This window comes from Apodemus sylvaticus, chromosome 5 (assembly GCF_947179515.1).
Source record: "Apodemus sylvaticus chromosome 5, mApoSyl1.1, whole genome shotgun sequence".
NCBI lineage: Eukaryota > Metazoa > Chordata > Mammalia > Rodentia > Muridae > Apodemus > Apodemus sylvaticus.
In genome coordinates, this window is record NC_067476.1 from 74,823,463 (window position 1) to 74,838,770 (window position 15,308).

General features: G+C 52.3%; 1 protein-coding gene across 2 annotated transcripts in view; it reads right to left on the reverse strand.

Annotated features, from left to right (window-relative positions):
* Tspan18 (tetraspanin 18) overlaps positions 1-14,548 on the reverse strand; it is a 132,523-nt gene extending 117,975 nt beyond the window's left edge. For both annotated transcript variants that reach the window (XM_052183047.1, XM_052183046.1), the window contains exon 1: positions 14,308-14,548. The gene's annotated coding sequence lies outside the window, so the exon portion shown is untranslated. The remainder of the gene's footprint in view (positions 1-14,307) is intronic.
* Between the last annotated feature and the right edge of the window lie 760 nt (positions 14,549-15,308).

Below are 15,308 nucleotides of genomic sequence, written 5' to 3' on the forward strand. Positions count from 1 at the left end.
GCCCGTGTCTCTGATTCCCGAGTGGTTGAGAAGCATGGCGCCCATCTGTCTGCTTCCTGAGTGGTTGTGACTGTGACCATCTTCCTTGAGCTCCTAATGCTAGGCCTTGACAGCCATGATGCACTCTCTTAGATCAAGAGCTAAGACCATACCTCTCTCCCCACAAGTTGCCTCTATCAGGTATTTTCCACAGGTGAGCAGAGTACGTGGCTTCACCAGTGGCTCACGCATGGGGCTTCCTGGGCAGCAAAGACCGGAGACACAGGGACTAGAGAGACGGCTCAGTCTTATTGGTTAAGGGCCTGAAGTATCAGGTAGCTCCCAGCGCCTGTAACGCTGCCTCCAGAGTCTCTAGTGCCCCCTTCTGGCCTCTGTCGGCACTAGTCTCATTTACATGTACACAGTCTCACACAGGTGCACACACACAATTTAAAGTAATGTTTGAAATCTAAAAAAATAAAAGATCAGCAAAGCAAAAATAAAGATAAAAAGTCAGGTGGGATGTTTTTTCTTTTTGAACAAATTTATTTATTCTTATTTTATGTGTGTTGGTGTTTTACCTGCCCACATGTCTGTGTGAGGGTTTCAGATCATGGAATTATAGACAGTTGTGAGCTGCCATGTGGGTGCTGGGATTTGAACCTGGTTCCTCTGGAAGAGTGGTGCTTTTAACTGCGAAGACATCTCCCCAGCCCCTAAACTCACTTCTTACCACTTCAGGCAGTGATGGCCTACTTATGAGGTGGTTATTGTCTCTTACCTGGCTCCTCAGAAGGTCAGCTCTTACCAATAAACTGCTAAGGTTTCAATGTTTTATTACATTTATTTATGGTGTGTGTGTGTGCATGTGCAAGCATGTGTGATGTGTAATATGTGATATTTAATATGTGATATGTAATATGTAATATGTGATGTGTGATAAGTGTGTGTGTGTGTGTGTGCATGTGTGCTTGTGTTTGCGCATGGCATTCATGATCTTCAGCTTTGGAGAGTCAATTCTCTCCTTCCACCATGTGGATTCTGGGAAATCATGCTGTGTTGTTGGGATTAATAGCAAATACCCTTTCCCACTGAGCCATTTACCCAGGCCTCCGGTTTTAATTTAGTTATTTGGAACTTTTTAGCTTGCCTGCTTCCATTTCTGGTGGCCTGCTGGGGCCTTGTAGAGCTCAACCCAAAACAATGGCCTCTCATAAGCTGTAATTAACAGCACACACACACACACACACACACACACACACACTGCACAGGAGAAATAAATACGGCAAGAAACACAGGCAAAATGCTATCTCTAGGTTGTTGGAGTATCTATCTGTATGATTCTGATAATTAAAGAAAGAAAAAGGGTAAACAGGATTTTTAACTCCAGAGTCACACAGGCTCCTTTCTGAGCGTCCTCAAGCTAAGAGCAGAGTACTTTACCTAAGCCCTTGGAACAGAGGCATTGAGGGCTGCGTCCTTCCATGAGAAAGGATGGCTTGTGGATAAGCACAGCAGGTAGCCTGAGGTCCTGCCTGGGTGCAGACATTGAGGATCACATCTGAGCCCCAGGCATCTGCCCCAGAGCCTGGCTCTCCTGTCTTGACAAAGGCCTGCTGCCTGCCTCCCAAGTGGAGAAGGAAGAAATAAACACATCTGCGGTGCTGCCAGGGTCAGGCTTGCAGAAGACGGTGTCCCCACCCACTCCCAGAACACAGAGTGTGTTGAGAGCCAAGCTTGAGTTGCGCCAGCCTGGAATTGAACTCACATGTGTAACCTCCCCATCTGGGGGCAGGCACTGGCTCTCCATTTCTCCTCTTCCCTTCACCTGAGGACAGTGGACACACAGAAGTGACCCCCCAACCTGCTCTGTCTATATCATCAACCCCAAACACGATGCAGGACCGGTGGATTACTGCATCACAAGGCAAGGGGCACCTTGCCTTCAGCCAACTAATGTCTCAGCGTGCTGGGAAGCCTCCAGCCTAGGAACGCCAGGGGACAAGACTGTGTCTCTAACTCACTGGCTTTGGCCAAGTTACCACGCCTCTCTGCACCACATCTCCTGTCTTTAAAATAAAGGGGTTCTGAGCCCTAGATGTTTCCTAGCACCAGCCTTTCTTCACTGGCTCCCCAGCTTCAAGGGGTGTTTTACAGTCACAGGAAACCCTCCTAATACATTAATTCTTACAAAAGTACCTCATGTGCTGGGTGATTGCTGGCTGCATACATATGGCATGAGGTTTTGAGGGAAACAAGTTATGAGATGTAGCAAACCAAACTGGGGCGGGGGCAGTAAAAGAAGGAGAGTAGGGGGAGGGGGAGCATAGATGTCTTGCCAAAATGGAGCTATCACAAGAATCAGCAGCATTGCACCTAACATTAATATTTATTTATTTATTCATTCATTCAAATATACTTTCCTTGGTCTCCAGACCCCTGTGGGATCAGGTAAAATTATTTGATTAAACACTGTGTCTCAAAAAGAAGGGCTCCATTTTCCCCACTTCTTCACTTCTCAGTGAACACCCATCCAGTCTTTCTCTTTATCCACAAGGAAGAAGGAAAAAGATCAGCTGAAATACCAAAAGATGTGTCCCTAGGTGATTAAGATCACACTGGTCCAAAGGCACACAAGCGACCACAGGAAACAGTCGCGGCTAATGAGGGTGACCTGAGAAGATGCTCCTGCCTGGGTTCCTGGCGGAGTCCCTGAGTTCCTGAAGCTAAACAGCAGGCCACTTTCACAGCTGTCCTTCAAAGAGCAGACGCACCTGCTCACAGGGCGCGTGTAACTGCATTTCAGTTCACAGTCCCTTATCTTAGCTACTTTTCTAATCTGTGATAAGACACCACTTCCAGAAGGAAGCATTTCTTTGGGGCTTACAGTTTCCAGAGGGATATGACCATCATGGTGAGGAGCACGGTGGCAGACCGGCAGGCATGGTGTGGGAGCAGCCGTCGAGAGTTTACATCCTGATTGGCAAACAGGAAGTAAAACATAATGGGAGGGACACTAATCTCTTGACACTTTAAGCCTAGCCCAAGTGACACACCTCCATCAAGGCCACACCTTCCAATCCTTCCCAAACAGTCCCATTAACCGGGAACTAGTTATTCAAACATATGAACCTACTGGGCCTAGTCTCATCCGAACCCACCACGTTAATGTCAACTCCGTTTTCTATTCTAAACACCCAGGCACCTTGACTGCAGGCCACAGCTCTTCATCCTAAGCCAGTGAGCTTCACTTACTTTTTCCACTGGACTGATGATCCTCTTTGCAAGTTCATGGGTGCCTCACAGATCCATACAGCACCCTGAAGGAAGCACCCAGGGTACTGATGAGTGAGGGAAGCCTGGGCAGATGCTGTGTTTAGCATTGCTCTGCTCAGATGAACTGTATCCAGGTCACCTGAGCACACTCTTCAACACTCTAATGTCCAGCCTCAGATGGCTGGACAAGGAAGACATCCATGGATGGTTATTTGTAAAACTTTGCTGAATTCAGTCCTTAGGTCACCTCACCACATAACTAGTGACAGCTTTCCCAGGCCCTAGGCTGTACCCAGAAGCTCCTAGTCCTGTCATTCTGTTTTCTTTTTCTAATCTTGCCAGGCATCAATAATTGATCTTGGCAATCCATCCTGCTGTGTCTGGATCAAACAGCCCCATCTACTCACCATAGGGCTCAAGGCAGACCTTACTAATCAATCAGCACTGGCATTTGAGATCAAACATATGCATGCCTGCCAGGTATTGTTACAGCATGCTGGTCCTGCCAGTCAGCATGCTTTCTCCCTCAGCCTTCGTGAACCCGGAGTGACTAGCAGAGAAACAGAGAAAGAACAAAACCAAGCCTGACCCCAGCATTTGTCTCTACTGTGGTGTACTTTCATTGTTGGTTGGCTGGTTGGCTGGTTGGCTGGTTGGCTGGTTGGTTTGGGTTCTTTATCCCACCCCCAGGTTTTTACAGATGACAAACGGGTTCAGAGAGATCTAGAGCATTGCCTACGGTCACCCAGAGAGGCTGTGATAAACCTAAATTTGATACCCACTCCAACTTCTAATCCAGGCCTGTCTTCCATCCCATGGAGAGTTTCCCGGTCAACTGGGAACCCCTGGAAAAGTCACAGTTAGGCTGGAAGCCCCAGTTCACTCCACCTAATCCCACAGTTTACCTCTTCCCTGCTAAACAATAAATCACAAGTGTCAGCTCAGGCTGGCTGGTGTTTGGGCTCTTGCAGACAGAGCCGGGCCCAGAGCAGACCCGCCTCCTGATCCTGGGCTTTAAGAAAGAGATTTTCACTAATGCTGCTGAGATTGGGAATCCAACATCACTGAAAATTGCCCTTTTGCGAGGTGCTAATACACACACGCCTGAGGAGAGGTAGCCCCGCAGAGGCGGCTCTGGGAGGTGTTCCTGCACAGCTCAGGAGACCTCTGTTGTCTCAGGCTTCCTGTCTTTATTAAGCTTTGCAGACAGGCTCACAGTGTGCCTGGCTGCAAATGAAACCCAAGCTATCTCATTTTCTCCCCTCAGCAGGGCAAGACGCTCTCTCTCTCGATGCTCACATCCTCCCCTCCCCCATCCAAGGAAGAGATCAAACAAGGAAAACAAACAAAACAACAACCTGAAACCTCCCCAGCAGCTGCAGCCAGCCTTTCTGAGGCTGGTCCTGCGCCTTGGGATTGAGTTATAACGGAGCATCTTCTCTTCAGAGCTCCTGGGTGCTCCCTCCTACACTGGGTGCTCCTGCCCACACTGGGTGCTCCCGCCTACACTGGGTGCTCCCGCCCACAATGGGTGCTCCCGCCCACACTGGGTGCTCCCGCCTACACTGGGTGCTCCCGCCCACACTGGGTGCTCCCGCCCACACTAGGTGCTCCTGCCCACACTTGGTGCTGCCGCCCACACTGAGTGCTCCAACCCACACTGGGTACTCCCACCCAAAGTCTTCTACTGAGTTGTAGAACAGAGGGGGAGTGCTGGCCTGCTCGTGGCACCAGCACATGAGACAGGACCCCCGAGAAGGCATCCTTGTTGGGTTTTCCTGTTGCCCCTACACTGGGAGGACAAGTGCAGAACTGGGGCAGCTCCAGGTGTCAGAGAGTCCCAGCACTGGTCAGACGGTCTCAACCAGGACTCAGATATCAGGGAGCTCAGAAGTCCTTGCTGTCATGCTGGGGTCAGCGTGTCCCACACTCAGCCACTCTGTCTTCCTGTTTACCACACCTGTCTGGTCACTGTCTCTAAAGCAAGGGATCACACCGGCTGGAGACAGCATGGCGAAGTGTAGCCACTGCACCGCAAGGCTCTTTCAATGACCACAAACCAGCAGGGACGGTGTGGCTACCACCGTTGTGCCCCAGCATCACCCTCCACCTTCAAGCGCCTGTATCTTCAGGACAACCACTGCTGGTGAGTCTTGTGTTACCTTAGTACAAACTAGGAAAGAAGAGCCTCCACTCAAGGAAAAGCTTCCCTCATCGTGGCCCGTGGACAAGTCTGTGGGCATTTTCTTGATGAATGACCAACGTAGGTGATTCAATGCCTCCCCTGGGCGGGTGGTCTTGGGAGATATAAGAAGACTGGTCAGTACACAGCCTTCCTCTGTGGCCTGTACTTCAGTTCCTGCATCGAGTTCCTGTCCTTCCTTCCCTTGAAGACGGATGATGACGTGGAAGTGCAAGCCAAATAAACCCGTTCTTCCTGTAGCTCGCTTTGGGTCATGGTGTTCGTCACAGTGATAGAAAGCATATCTATCTGAGGCACAACTCTTGATATTGTCCTAAGGCACAGGCTCAGGAAGGGACTCTCATATACACACAGCTCTTAGACATGCATCACCAGGCTGCTGCTGCTGCAGACAGCCTGGTAACCAACAGGAGGGGAGATTCCAGATATGCATGAGGCATGCCAGTCACGGAGAGAGACTGCTTTGTAAGGACCCCCTCCAGGTAGTCAGTGGTAACTTAGTCAGCAGGGACCAGGAAGTGCTGGGAAGAAAAGGTAGGGAGAAACAACTCTATGCCGGGGAAAGGCAGGAAGCTCTCCAGAAAAGCCTGCTTGGCCTAACAGGCAGCTGGTCAGTGCTCCCCACCCTCAGACTCAAGTCCTCAGTACACAGTGGGTGGGGGAGCACCTGTAGGAAGCAGCTACTGCTCATTAACAGGCAGGCGTCCCCATACACATTAAGGCCTTTGTGTCACAGTGTCCAAAATACACAGCGGAGACAACCTTCAGGAAGGTGAGTTTACTCTGACTTGTGCTTTCAAAGACTTTGGGTGCATGGTGGTGAGGAGGTCATGGAGGTGAGGCAGTCGTGGCTGTGAGGGTAAGCTTGGAAGAGCGGCTCGGTTCCATGCTGCTGGAACGTGTAGTGGCATCCAGAGAGATTACAGAAAGAACTAGAGATGGCTATCGCTTCCAAAATCCCACCTCTAACAACCTTCTTCCATGAGCCAGTCTCCAGCCCTTAAAGGCTGGTTCACAGCATCCAAAAATAGTGCCACTTGGCAAACATTCCCAACAACTTGTGGGAGATATTTCAGACCAAGCTGTGGCCGAGTTTGTAGGGCCACACCTACAAACCTCACACTTCTTTCCCCTTGCTTGGCCATCTACCAAACACATAACTTACGCACCTTAGGTCGCCCTTCTGCAAAACATGTATAAAACCCATTGTAACAACACTGCTGGGCACCACAGGCCATCGTGTGTGGGCCCAGTAGGTGCTCAGTAAGAGCGTTGTTTCTTGTAGGTGCATGGGGAAGGGCCGGAACACTTGAGTTTGCTTTATTGTCCCCACCCTCAAGCTGAGGCTTAGATGAACTATATAAGTCACCCACAGTCACACAGCTGACCAGGGTTAGAGTGTGATCCCAGCCTGTGGGACTGCAAAGCTGAAATCGGCCTCAGTTGCTCACAGCCCTGTTGGAACACAGGGGAACATTCCAGTAGCTTTGAGAACACTTCCTTCTAGAAGTGCTTCATAGGAATCCATATGTTGCACACCCGAAGTTATGTGTGAACACACATACAACTTTGTTTGACAATATTGTTACTGCTATTGCTATTTTCCAGAGAGAAGCTCTCATTACCAAGGCCTTCACACACACACACACACACACACACCTCAAACAGGTTTGAATAGATCTTTACAAATAGTTGAGCTACTTGGAAACAAAAAATACTCATTATTTAAATTCAATGACATAGCAACCACTTTCTTAAAAGATTATTTTTATTTGAGCCTATTATGTGGATCATCAGTTGCTTGTATTCTTCAAACCATCTTAAAAAGAAGAGATTATCAAACAAAAGGGATCTCAGCTGTTAAGAAGAAACCTACCCTCTTACTTTATTTAGACCACACCCTGCTTCCAACAACAACCATGGTGGCCATCCTGGGTGCGTTCTTCCCAGAGCTGCTCAGATTCAACCTTCTCTCCTCCTTTTCAAGACTCTGAGATGAACCCAGGGACTCTGGAAGAATTGGAAGAACACCAAGACTCACCAGAACTCGTTTCTCCTCTGAGGATGAGACATCAGACGCTCACAGTAGGACTGGAAGATGCCGTAGCCAGTACTGTGCCTGATGCGCCAGCCTGCAGACCTGAGTTCTGATCTCTAGGACCCTCAAAGAAGCTGGATGTGTGGCATGTATATTTACCCCAGGAGAGAGGGGAGAGGGCAGGATCCACTGCGGCTCAATTGCCCCATAGTTTAGTCAAATCTATGAGCACCTGGTTCAATTTCTTTAAAAACCCTGTCTCAAAACAAAACAAAACAATGGAGATCAACAGAGAAAAACATCCAACCTTGACCTCTGACCTCAATGCACATATGTACACATGCATACACAAACACACGGAAGACCACAGAGTATAAAGAGTTTGTCAGAGCCAAATAGAACCAGAACCCAAGGCTCCGAGGCTCTGGACTCCCAGTCCAGTGCACTCTATGACAAAAGGTGGCTGACAGCCACTTGTGGGCTAAGTCTGAGCTACAGTTGAGTCTAACTCTTCATTCACTTTGTGATGATGATATATTCCCAGGCCTGCTAGGGACCCAGGCTCAGAGCCGGCCCCCTTCATGTCACAAGTCTTTAGACACAAAGGAGGGAAGGCCCCCGAGGCCTGTGGCCCCCCTGGAAGCTCAGCCTATGCTGCAGGCAGATCTGGTGCATCTGCAACACCAGGCAACCAGGCCTTGCCCTCTCACAGCATCAGTAGGAAGGGCCCCTGAGGCTACTGCTCGCCTAGGCTCAGCAGCTGGCTTTCTCAGCAAGACACCTCCAGCTGGGTGGGTGGGTGGGGACGGACCATCAAACAACAACAAAAAGCCTTTTGAAGACCAACAGCACAGTCTGGAGGAGTCTGGAAGACAGTGAAAATAGTCCTTTACTTTCACCTGTTGAATCCAGTTCACAGGCTCAGGACGGGGGGGGGGGGGGGGGGGGGGGGGGGGGGGGGGGGGGGTAGATGGTCTTCCAGACCCTGCCAAGCCCAGGCAATTGGACCTCACGAGATGGAAAAGCAAAGATGATGTTTGTGGGGACCGAGTCGGGATGGGCAGAGAAGAGGTGGAGCCCGGAGAAGGGCAGAAAACCCTGAGAGGCCGAAGGCCCCTGTTGGTTATCTGGCGGGTTGCATGTGATGCTTCAGTCTCTCGGCAGGGAAAGAGTGAGCATGTGGCATCTATGCAGTTAACTAAATACCTCACAAACCCACGCCCTTACCTCGGACGGGTGAGCTGTGCTCTCAGTCCACCCCTGCTCCTAACCTGGCATGTGCCTGTGGTCCAGCAAGGGCTCCCCGGCTTTGCTGGAAGGTGCAGGTGCGGCTCTCTCTGGTCGCCCCTCCCTTGAGTACTCAGCAGCACCTCTTGGCCAGAAGGCAGGCTGGAAGCGCCAGGAGCTGGAGTCTCTGAGAGCAGCCTTGTATGAGTGACAGTTAAATCAGTGAGTGTCAAGCGAGCTTCCCCTGCCTGGTGGGATGACTGGAGTATGTTTTATGCAGTTGCTTACAGAGTCCTCAAAGGACCGGGCCCAGCAGCCCACAGAGGGCAACTCACTTCTTTCTTGTGCATAAAGGATTGGCCCTCAAAAAAGATCCCTACTAAAGTAAGGCAGGGTGAACGAGTGAATGCCAACTGTGAAAGAGTGTGTAGGAAGCCACTACAAGAGAAGGGATTTGGTAAAGGCCAATTATCTGTCATGGCTGCCAGCCTGGCTGGGGACTTAAACACAACCAGGTGGCTGTGCTTAGACATGCCTGTCCCTATCCCCTGACAAGTTGCCTCCTCTGATTCTTGCATCAGAGAGAGGACCTGGGCGCCCGAGCCCTTCAGCGTCCCTGGGTTGGGGCCAGGGACGGCCTTTCCTCTGCTGCTCACATCCAGTGCCTCATCTCCCTCATCCCATGGGTGTCTGCTAACCCTGCTGAAGCCACAGCCTGAGCAGAGCCTGCTCCCCTGGCAGGGCCCCTGAATGTCAGGAAGCAGGTGGCCCAGCCTGCTCCCCAGGAGGCTGTACACACTTGGCCAGCCTGAAAGCAATCTGTCTCAGCAGTAGAGATGGCCATGTTGGGGCGGGGGTGCGTGCTGCAGGGAGCCATCCCTAGCAGCATCTCTGGGCTCAGGACCCATGAAAGAGCTAGTTTACCCCAAATCTATCTTTCACTCTCAACCAAAGCGCTGTTAGCTGAGAGAGAGAGAGAGAGAGAGAGAGAGAGAGAGAGAGAGAGAGAGCCCAGTCCTGAGCTTATAGGCAGTTCAGGGTGGCAGGGTGGGCAGGAATTGGGACCTTTCTCCAATAGCCAGACTCTGTCCCTGTGTTGGACAGCATCTACCTGTTCTGCTGGGGCCACCCCTTCTGATTTAATAAGGCGCATGGCCTCACGCTCTAGCTCACACCGTATATCTCAAACTAGATCTCCTCCTTCCGCACCCCTCCCCTTCTCTCCGGACTTCCAGATGAATCCAGCTCCCTTGGCTCCCTGACTCCCCACTGCCACAGAGATGAACGCAGAAGAGTCGCCTTATGAGAGAATGGGAGGAGATAGGGCCAGAAGTGGTTACTGGAAGAACTTGGAGAAAGTTCTGGAAAGTTTTCAAAGCAATAAGTTTCAGCAAGCCAAAGGAGGCCGCAGAGTACTGGGTGGAAAGTCAAGAAACGGCCGAGTGTGTTCGCCATGTGCCACTTGTCAGCCTCCTTGGCCCCACCCCCTGCCGAGTGTCACAGGCCCAATGTGATTACCTAAAATAATGCCCCCATGTGCAGACTGTGTCCCACGGGGCCAGTTACAGATAAGCCTGATGTTTGAGGGACTGGGACCCAGTCATCCCAAAGGAGCCTTGAATGCTCCTCTCAGTGCTCTGCTGCCAATGCCCAACGCCAAGCTGGAGTTTCTCGTGGACCCAGCTGCCCCTGTGGCAGGCTAGGACCAGGCAACAGATCTGGCCAACGTCCCGCAGCTGAGTGAGATGTACCCCCTCCTGCTGCTCATGGAGTGCCTGCTGGCTTCCCACCATCCTCTTCTCCTCACGTAGTGACTTCAGTGTCATCTACACGGTTCAGAAGAGCAGCCTTAGACAGACCAGGGTCACAAGAGATGGAGGCCAAACCAAGGAGATGAGCAAGCAGAGACTCTAAAGTGCCCGGGCATGGGGGTCTGCTGTCAGCCAGCCTAACAGACCACGAGGACACCATTCTGATGGTCACAGATAAGGAATTGGCACAGAAACACCACGGCACACTAGTTGCAGATCCAGGGCAGCAGCACACCTCTTCTGTTATAGCCTGTTGTGGCTTTTAAAGATTGTTCCCCACCTGTGAGCAACCGTGTCTCCAAACTTCTTAACCCACTTGTCCCCAGAGATAGCTAAGTGGTATATGCAAAAGGAAGGATTTTCAGACAGTGCCCTGAGCAAGAATGGTCAAAAGTATGTGTGTATGTGTGCATGTGTGTGTGTGTACACGCGCACGCGCGCATGTGTGACTGCATATGTGTGTATGTATGTGTCTGTGCATGTATGTGTGCATGTGTGTTTGTATGCATGTATGTGTGCATGTGTGTACATATGCAAGTGTGTGTGTGTGTGTGTGTGTGTGTGTTGAGGGGGTGACCCAATTTCAAAGAGCCTTATTGGAGTTCTGGGGTTCAGGGGAAGAAGCACAACATAATGGCGGAGCACACAGGATTAAGAGCCAAGGTGAGCTAGCCTCAAACCCAAGCCCCACAGCTGGCTCCACTCTCTCAGAGCCTTCTTCTCCAATCTATAAAATGGGGACAATAACTAAGCCCCAGAGGCAGGAGATGAGGACAGACAGTCTCGCGTGTCTATACCGTGCAGGCATCATGGTCAAGGTCGACTACAACAGCAGCCTTCCTGGGGAAGAAGAGGCAGGCGCGGTGTGAACTGTCCCCTCCCAAGCAGTTTGAGGAAGCTGCCCCAGCCCTGACTGTGGACATAGTCCCACTTCAGACCTCAGACCTGGCCCAGCCCACATCCAAAGAGGGAATCTGAATCAGCCGGGGAAATGCAGCCCACAGATCACAAGAGTGTTCATCCGAAAGGCCAAAGTGCTTTAGAAGAAGAACTCACGGCTGGGGTGCTTTTGGAAGCTGTTTATCGGGCCAGCTTCTTTCTCATCAGCACAGACAGGCTTGGTACTCAGGATGGTAAGCAGAGCAGAGAGGAAAGCAAGGACTGTGAAACGACATCACACTGGCTATCCTGCAACAGGGGCAGGGCTGCCCACTGAGGTAGGAAAGGAAGAAAACAACCAGAAGACCGACTTACTGACAATATTCCCCCCTAAACACCAGCAATGGGAAGATAACAGTGTCCGCTGTGTATCAGAGTCTGTGCTGAGTAGACTTGGGTCATCTCACTGCGGGGCCACCGCAGCTGAAGGGAGAGATTGCTAATTACATTTTATAGAACATGGAAGGCACCAGAAGGTGGGCTACCTAAGGTCATGTAATTGGCAAGCAGATAGACAGAACTTAAACCCAGGTGCGCTAATCACCATGCCGTGATTTTTCTAGACAGAGAGCCTGAGGCTCAGAAAGGGCAGTGACTTAGCTGAGGCCACACAGCCACGTCTATGGCAGATCAAGCCTTCCAATTCCAGGTTCCAGAGGTCTGTTTCCTCAAAGATCCCTGGAGATTCAATGATTGACTGGCATTTCGGACTTGGGGACAGAGAAGACAAAGAAATGAGCCTGGGCTTGGATTACTGATAAGTTAGAGACTGGGGAATACACCTGGAGTTCAAGAGACAGGACCAGAGGGCATGAGCAACTTTGGGAGGTGGGGAGACTCTGTGTTCTCTTCAGTGCGGGAGTTGGGGTGAGTAAGGAGTAAAGAGAAGAGAGAGCACCCAGAATCTGCAGGCCTTAGGGTTGGGAACATGCTGATACCCACATTCCAGGGGTGGGTGGGGCTATCCTACTAGGCTTCACACACACACACACACACACACACACACACATACACACTGTCATTAAAACCAAAACAAACAACACTCTTCTTTTGTTTTCTGGCATGTCTTAAAGACAAACCCAGAGACAAGGCCTCCCCACCCTTTCCTTTGCCTCTCTGCATTGGCTCTGCCATTCCAAACAGAAGCCAGGCCCACAGGATGGATGGTCTGCCTCATGGAAACTTTGTCCTGGATGGGGGGGGGGGGGCACTAGATACATCTGACAAACACACATGGCTTCTACCCAGGCTGAAGGCCCGACCCCATCTGTGTCTTGGGGACCCATTCCCAACACCTTTGTGTATGTGTGTGTGTGTGTATCTGTGTGTGTGTGCAGTGGAGTGTGTAGGGTAGCTTGGATGGGGAGCACGAATTCCTAGCAAGGACACAGGAAAACGTCCAGTCAGGGCGAGCCTCTGGTCAGCTCATCTTTACTCTCTTGGGGGAACAGAGAGACTTTAGTGAGCTGAGGAAGCGCCAGTCCCTCCAGAGTCCCCTCCGTGAGAACAGCCCTTCACACAACAAAAATGACACTTTCCACCAACTACAGCAGTCAGTGTGTCTCTTTCCACCTACACAATACAGGACACTAAGAGTACAGGAAGGACGGTGAGTTTTCACCAGCATGTGGGATGTGATCAGATAGATGCATGTGGGACTTCAGGCCCAGGACATGGGCTGCTCTCAGGGACGGCTGAGGAGTGTAGCCCTTTTGATGAAACTATAGAAATTCCCAGTGTACCTATGCCGAGAAAGGCGACAAATCCTGCCCACCACGCCCAGCGATCTGGTCGGGACCAGGACAAAAGATGCCTCTTTTACAAAAAGGGCTTTGTTTCAGTAACTTCAAGTAAATCCCAACTAACGTTCCATGCTATTGTCTCCATGCTGGCTTGCTGTTCATGTAAAGTTTCTTTTGTTTTTCGGAGTGTAAATTGTTCACTCATCCTTGCCAGCAGCCCACCTCATGACCCTGATCCGCCTGATCGTTGCACACCAGTCTCATAGTGGGGCCCTCCGCCCTATTCTCTGGGACACGGTGGGGAGCTCCCCCAAACAGATCCCACGCTTACGCCATGGTCGGTCTGCGGTTCCACGAGCTCAGAAACTCGGTCTAAGAGAAGCTCCTAGGCTCATCTGGGAAGCCGATCTGGCCAGGGAAGGGCGCCCCCTGGCGAGGCAACTCCCCCAGTGCAAGCAGGACCCGGAGCCCGCGCGCGCCCACCTCGGCCAGCTACGCTGGGAACCCGCGGCCACCACACCCCACATCCGGCCGCAAGGAGCTCCGGACCCGCCCGGGAGCCTCCCGGGTCTCCACATCCACGGAGCTGGACATCTTCCCGCGCAGGGAATGATGTCCCGGGTGCGAGACCAAAATCTAGGAGCGTTTTCCTAGCCGGCTACCAGGGTCCCACGAAGGCGACGAGCACTCGGTGCCCTAGCCCGATCGGCTGTTCGCCGCGCCCAAGCCCGGATCCGAATCCCGCGTGGTGACCTGCTCGTGTCCAGGGTCACCTGGGCTCACCCCTTCACTCTCGGTACAGCCCCGGCCAACACACCGGCCCTAGTAGTCCCACCTGCCGCCTTACTGTCGCCTGAGTCTCCGAGATCTCCGGGCGTAGAGATGGTTGCACCTGACCTGGGCGAAGACCCGGACCCAAGCATGCTAGGGGTCACTCAGTGCGGCGCTGTCCCCGCCCCCAGGGGAGTCGCAGCAGAACTTGGTGGCCGCTTCCCCGAGCGTCCTGGGACCCGCATTGGTCCGGGATCTCCCCTGAAGCGCGCGGTGTCCCGGGGCCAGTACGCACAGAGGGGCTCAGTGGTTGAATCCTACCTGGCAGAGCCTCGGCCGCGGGGTAAAGTTTCCCCAGGCGCAGAGTGCGCTCCCAACTTAACGGGCACAGGTAGTCCTGCGCAGCGGCGCTGGGCCAGGCGTCAAGGCGACAAGGAGCAGCGACGCCCGCTGGGGGCCAGGGCCGGGCGGCCTGGCGTAACTGGGCTTCGGAATCGCACAGCGTTGCGTCCGCCTGCAGCCTGCAACCCCTGAGACGCCAGCGGCAGCTGCAGCGGCTCACCCGCCACCGCCGCCGGCCACACCTCCCGCCACCCTCCAGCCCGCCCTCCCGCTCCCTCCGCCCCAGCCTCCGCCCCTCAGTCTCCTGTCGCCACTACTGCCGCCGCCGAAGCTGGCGCGTCTCCGGGGCGGACACGGCCCTCTTGGTCCACCGCTGCTCTCTCACCCAGTCCTAAGGCGTGATTTGTGGGGCTGTGCTCTCCCGATGTCCTCCGCACTCCTAGCCTCAGTGTCTGAATTTAGGCGATTGCTGGAGGAGGACGAAGGTGGCACGCTGGACTGGGACCTTTATTCCCTGGAAGCTTTCTAGCTGTCATCACACCCTGTGTGGGACTGCAGGGCTGAGGTGTGGGTTTCTCTATTGCAATGTCGCCTCTTGGTTTCCTACTTACTGCCAGGGAAGTACTGGTCTTGTGCAGCAAACTCTATTTAAATTCATTGCTGGTGACCCCTTCTAGCCTGGTGAGACTCCCAACCCCATCAGCTGCAAACTGCTTAGCACTGCTAAGGACCAGCATGAGGCTCTCGCTTAATCCTGTCCCCCCTGCCCCCCACACTGGGGTTCACTAAGACAGTTAACCTATGCTATACAGGGACCATACAAAACTCACACGCAGACACACAAGACTCACAACCTAAGAGAATCTGTCACGAGAGGGCTCAAACTGCAACTCCTGTTCCCTCCTTGGCAGCAATTATCAGTGTCTCAGCTTTGAAAAGTCCTGTGAGGCGACTCACACACACACACACACACACACACA